A 6,418-nucleotide genomic window follows, 5' to 3' on the forward strand; every position below is an offset into this window, starting at 1 on the left:
GAGTTGGGGGCAAGCAGGCTGGCAGGCAGAGTGAGTAGGGGTGATCAGGCAGGCAGGCAGGGGAGTGGTTAGGAGCCAGTGGTCCCAGATTTCGAGAGAGATGTCCAACAGCTGGTTGTCGAACATCCCCCGAGGGGTCCCAGATTGGAGAGGGTACAGGCCAGGCTGAGGGACACCTGCCCCATACACAAATTTCATGCACCGGGCCACTAGTAATTAAATAATATTCAAAATTAATTCCTTAGTCACACTAGCCACATCTTAAGTACTCAGTAGCCACATGTGTCTGGTGGCTATTCCGTTGGACAACTAAGAGTCAGGAAGATCAAAAGTTATTTGAGAAATGAGAAATAATCATTGCTACTTCATGGCTCAGCCTCAAATAACATACTCTGAATATTAGTTTAATCAAAATTATAATATGATTATAATTGGGAAGATGGGATGGGAAATGTTTATTGTGTCAAGGGAGAAAGAGAAAAGAAAGCTAAATCCTAAATGCCTAAAACTGAGAGATTAAAACGTAGCAATGTAATTATATTAAATGGAAACATAAAGATAAACACAAAAGGGATTTGTCAACAAAGCTCCAAGTGATGGTCTCCGAGTAAGGAGAAATGGAGGAGGAGGAGCTTGAGACTCCCATTTTTCTTAAACCTTGCAGCATTGGTTGGACTCTTTAAAAAGATCTTGAAAAATGATCATTGGGCGGTCTGTCCACAAGTATGTGGAGTGAGACTTTTCCATGAAATATTGCCAATAAAAGACTGTCACTTTAAATTGTGACTCCTTTACATTGACCTATTGAAGGAGGCGAAGCTGAGAGGCAGCCCCACGTATAAGAGGGAAAATAAAGGGAAGGGAATCCACGCGGTGGAGGCAGAGGATCCTCCTGGCCAAATCCCACATCCTTCCCTCAACTGCCCAGGACGGGCTTTGCAGAGGTTGAGCAAAATGGCCTTCTGAGGACCCCAAGGGAATGCAGAGCTACGGGAGGGGGGCACATTCTCAGGAAATGAATGCCACACAGATGACCAGTAAGTGTGCCCTGTACCCCATTTTCTCTACACCTGAAACCTGCCCCCTTCTGTGGGGTCTGCTACTCCATTCGGTTCCATCCTTGATGGCCCAGGGCAGAGCTTCTCCCTCCATGACATTTTTCCTGATTTTACTCCTGTCTCACCAACTAGCTCTTCAATTTTTTCTATCTCACACAACTCAGGGTCTTCATTATAAACAGTGTTGAATTGCATATTACTAGTATTATTTCACATATAATTTCCAAGCTGCATAACAACAAGGACAATACCATATGCTTCCCCATGGCCCCAACATGCCTAGCAGAGGATTAAACCCAAAGTGTAGGTTTAAAGAGTGGTTGATGATTGAGTGTTGATGGTTATATTATAGGTTCATTCGTGCATTTCTATGGTACCTCTTATCACAGAAACTCTGGTATTTTATAGGTAGGTAAACCAATGAAAGAGGAATTTTATTCGTAGGAATTCAGGTACAGAGCTAAGTTCATTGTCCATTTGGTCCGTGGCACAATGTTAGGATTGGTCGGTACAAAACCTCTCCCTTCTTTATTTTTATTTAAATTTTTTCCCTTTTAATTTTGACCTGTCTCCTTCTTCTGCCCCCAACCCAATAGATATCCATATAAAGTAGTAAGAATTTGCCCTAGGAAATGAAAATATCCCATATAACAAAAGGTTAATATGTAAATTGTCCCCTTGACTGGAGTTATACTGGGAGTTCAACCAGGGAGCGGGGCCAGCCTACCAACTGCCCACAGCCTTTTCCCTAGACGGCCCAGCCCGATCAGCCCTAATCAAGGCCGGCTCGCTGGACCCCACCCGTGCACAAATTCGTGCACCAGGCCTCTAGTATTAAAAATAAGAGTGTTGTTTGCATATGTATGGTTTTTTTAAATTTTTAAATGGTATGTTGTAGCTCTTTGTCTATTTATTGCTTTTTCATTCAACACTCTTTCTAAAGAAATGTGTTTGTGTATAGCTTCACTTGCTGCATGGTACACCACCATAAGCTCCCACCACATTCATCTATTCATTCCCCAAATGACAGATACCTATGTTGCCTCCAACTCCCTGGGACCCAAAATAAAGCCACGAAGAACATCCTTATGTGTTTGTTTCCTCATGGACATATGCAAGAGTTCCTCCGGCACATATTGGGATTGCGAGTCTTAGAATATAAAAATATGTAATCTGGCTAAGTATTTTTGAATTGCTCTCCAGAATGGCTATCCCCATCTCATTTCTACCCTCAGCTATAGATGAGAATTCTCTGCTGTGTAATTCGGAAATACCTGTCAAATACAATGACAGAACTAGCTGTGAGAGCGAAGTTGAAACCCTCAGAAGGTCTTACAATGATTCTCATCAACCCCATGGAAAGGAGAGGACAAAATCTGAGGCTGTTGCTTGTAGGCTCATTGACCTGGGCCATATGCACTTACCAAAGGAACAAGAATAAGCTGTTTATTCCTGCTTACCCATCTCTCCATCCTGCGCTCTGACTCTTGGCTGCACTACTTAGGGTCTGACTTATCTCAGACAGCTCTCAAATGTTCTTTAACTTGGGAAAAGAAAGAGGGGAAGAGAAATAAGAAGGTTAAGAATACCTGAACCTGCCCTAGCCGGTTTGGCTCAGTGGACAGAGCACTGTTCTGGGGACTGAAGGGTCCCAAGTTTGATTCCAAAGGCACACACCTTGGTTGCAGGCTCGATCCCCAGTTGAGGCACGTACAAGAGGCAACCAATCTCTCTCATATCGATGATTTTCTCTCTTTGTCTCTCCCCCTCCCACTCTCTCTAAAAATCAATGGCAAAACACTTCCCTCCCTGACTTTCCTTGTGGGGCATTGTTTTACAATGAGCATTTGGAACCTCACAGGTGAGGATTAACAACAACAAAAATTTTTTTAAAAAAACACCTGAACCCATAGTTTCTTAAACAGCACACACACACACACACACACACACACACACACACACACTTAATTAGAAGTAATGTGGCTCTGACGTTGACGTCTGACCCTACCAATGGGGAACCGATGGAGCCCTTTGCCAGGTGTGGCTGAGTGAAATGTGTCTTTTCCTGGCCACACCCTCCTGTTTCATCACCCAGGGTCTGCGTGGTCCCTGCAGCATGGACTTCTTTTGTTTATCCTCTTCCTACCTTCCCCACCTGGGGGATCCCTAACCGTGCTCCTCTGAGCACTCCCTGCCGTCATCTCTCCTCAGGTGTGTCCTGAGCCCCCCACACGCCCACATTGGAGCCTGAGGATCAGATGTCTCAAGCACCCCTTCCCACTCTGCCTCGGCTGCCGAATCTGAAGAACTGGGCAGCACACAGCAGGTCAGGTGTGCGGACGGACGGGGAAGACCCGCACCTGAGAAAGGGCAGCGTGCCTCCCTGCCTGGGCCCGAGGCCCCCCTCCCGCGGGCCCCTCGGCTTCCTTTCCCTGATTCCCACCACCCGGGGTCCACCTAGGAGCTGACAAACTCCTGTTGGTCACATCTGGTTGAAGAGAAAGAAACAAGGAGTAGGAGCCCTAGCTAACAGGCGGCACTTGGCAGGCACAATAGAAGCAGCTGCTGTTTATGGCCCTTTCTAGGGTGGCCTGGAGCTGCACCTCACACTTCCCTCCCTGACTTTCCCCTGCGGGGCATTGTTTTACACGGAGCATCTGGAACCTCACAGTCTCACAGCTGAAAAAAGAAAGAAAGAAAGAAAGGAATCCATGAGTCCTAAGAATCGAGGAGCTAAAACGAACTCTCTTCCTGGGAAAACGTCCCAGCCCACTCCTAGTTCCCCCTTCTCTGCAGGGCCGTCCACACAGCGCTTCCCTCCTCACTCTCCCTATCCATTAACTGGGAATATAAAGAGCAGCCAGTCCTCGATCCAGTCACAATGCCACCCCATGCGGTCTTTTTCTAAATAACAGCCTGCGAGGTTTGAAACACCTCCAACATCTCAGCTGGTAGGGGACAGGGAGGTGGGGGCGGGGGAGCAGCATGAATTCAGGTTGTCGGTTCAGAACCAATATCACACTACCTAGGAGGCGAGTAGCAGGGACCTTCCCAAGGCCCATCCCGCTAGGTGTTGTTCTCGTTCTCTGTGTCTCTTTTGACCCCAGGGCCTCCCTTCCCTGGTCTTGTCCCCATAGAAACAAGCCTGGAGCTGGCAGGCACCTCCGCGCACACCAGCTGACTCCACCAGCGCCCGTCCAATACCCACTTCTGATTTCAGATGCCTGAGCTGGCTCCTCTGGGCAAGGTGGCGCCTAATTACCTCCCTTCTGTTTTTCCCTCCCCTCCTCCCTGGTCCTCTCCCCTCCCCACCCCCTCGGAGGACAGCCTTTCCAAGAAACAACACGCGCGCACACCTGGCTCGGTGCGATAGGGAGGCTCACCATGGATACGGGGCTGCCATTCCCACCCCGGCGGCGGCTCCTGGGAATAAAAGTAACTATCTCCAGGATGCTGCAAACTCCAGATGTGCACCGACTAGTGCCTTGAGACCCGGCCTCCTTGTCTCATTATGCCTATTTTTTTCCACAAGTTTCATATATGCAGATCAAGCCTTCAGAAGGGGGAAGAAAATGGGAAATGGTAATCTTCCTTTTAATATGCTACCACATGCCAGCCCCCAACAGCTGTACACACACTGCACGTTGGACCGGACATGAAATATAGCCCAGGACCATTTTTAAGCATTCGTTCCCAGGGCTTACAAAACGCATTGACTGGGAGGGAGGTCGCACAGCCTTCCTTCTGCATAAAAAGGTGGCTTTGAAATAGGTACCGCCATCTGGAAGCAGCCTCCTCTGCCATTGATATGTAAAACGCACGTATTACACCATCTTGCTCCCGACTGGGCAGCAGGAGGCAGAGGCACACACAGGCCTGGCCGGTAACTGCTTCAAGGCACAGCCTCTGCTTCTCCGTGGCGCTTCCCTCGCTCTCAATCACCACTTGCCAGCAGCCTAGGTGACTCTGGGCGGCTGGGGAGGCAGTCTGCTCCGGGCGGGGCGGGGCGGGGGGGCTTCATCTGCGTGCAGGAGGAGTGTCCCGGGGTCCAGATTTGGGGCGGGGGCGGGGGGCGACTTGAACACTCTCTGGTGCTGCTCCAGGCTTGCTAATCAGAAAGCATCTGTCAAGTGCATGACTGGGAGTAAATAGCAAACACCCCATCGAAATAATGACCTCTGCTCCTTGGCTCATTAGAGCCAAGAATTTGCCTCCCTCCCCGGAAGACTCAGGTCCCACCTTCAATAACTAGTTTTGTCAGGCACTTAAAGGAGAAGAGCAATGGGCCCTGTGTTGCTAATGGAGCTCCATGGGTCCATGTGGCCAGAGGATGACTCTGTATGTTTGTTAACATTTGATCATTAAAACGCGTTACCCCTCTCCCCCCAACACACACACACACACACACATACACACATACACACACACACACACACACACACACACACACACACACACACACACACACACACACACACACACACACACACGATCACTGTGCAGACCTTATCCAAATAAATTCTTGACCTCTGACGCCGTTTAACTTTTGTGTTGTTTCTTCCATTTTCATTTCCTAGGCTTGTTTTTTTTGTCTCTGTTTTATTTTTTAATATCCACATGATGTGGATAATACGAATCAGCTGCCTTAAAATTTAAAATGTCAACCCAAAGCTAGACATCCTCCCGAAAGAAATCCCAGGAAGAAGACAGAGCCGCTGAGTAACTCAAAGGGTTAAGCTGCTAAATGCACAAACAGCAGAGCTCCTGTTACCGGGAGAGGCGAGGCGGAGATCACTCGAGGTCAGCCTGTCCTTTACATCCTGAAGAGCTTGAAAGGGCTAATAAACCCAGCAGCCTATGGCAAAGGTAATTTATTTTAGATTCTTAGTCTTCACATGCAATATTTTTTGTAGGGAGGGAGCAAATATAATTTAAAGAAAGTGCTAAACAATAAAATAAAATAAAAAACAGACAACACAATACCTAACGAGGCTTTCACTCCCCCAGTTAAGGGAACACGTGTCCTGCTCTGCTTTTGTGCTGTTTCTCTTCCTGTTTGTGTGTCCACATCTTCAAAGTGCCTACGTGGCTGTGGGGGGGCGGGGGGTTGCTGGGAGGAGAGTGGCTCTGCCCAGCCTGGTGGTAGTTCCTGGGGAGGAATACAAATCCCCTGAGATCAGCAGGTCCCAGGGGTGGGCATTCAGGTTTCTGCACAAGCCCCTCCCAGCTGCAGCCCCCGGAAGACACAGCCACTTGACATGAATCGGCCCCGGGCTGGGAGCAATGGCTAAGTGGACAGCTCTCTGGCTGACTCCCTGAGCCCACGTGGAGGACAGCTTCTCCGGGCTCTGAGTGAGAGG

At 48.6% G+C, this 6,418-nt stretch overlaps 1 pseudogene; it reads right to left on the minus strand.

The window, feature by feature from the left end:
• LOC102238787 overlaps positions 1-6,077 on the minus strand; it is a 15,079-nt pseudogene extending 9,002 nt beyond the window's left edge.
• Positions 6,078-6,418: the final 341 nt, after the last annotated feature.

The sequence above is a fragment of the Myotis brandtii genome, unplaced genomic scaffold (genome assembly GCF_000412655.1).
Source record: "Myotis brandtii unplaced genomic scaffold, ASM41265v1 scaffold351, whole genome shotgun sequence".
Lineage (NCBI taxonomy): Eukaryota > Metazoa > Chordata > Mammalia > Chiroptera > Vespertilionidae > Myotis > Myotis brandtii.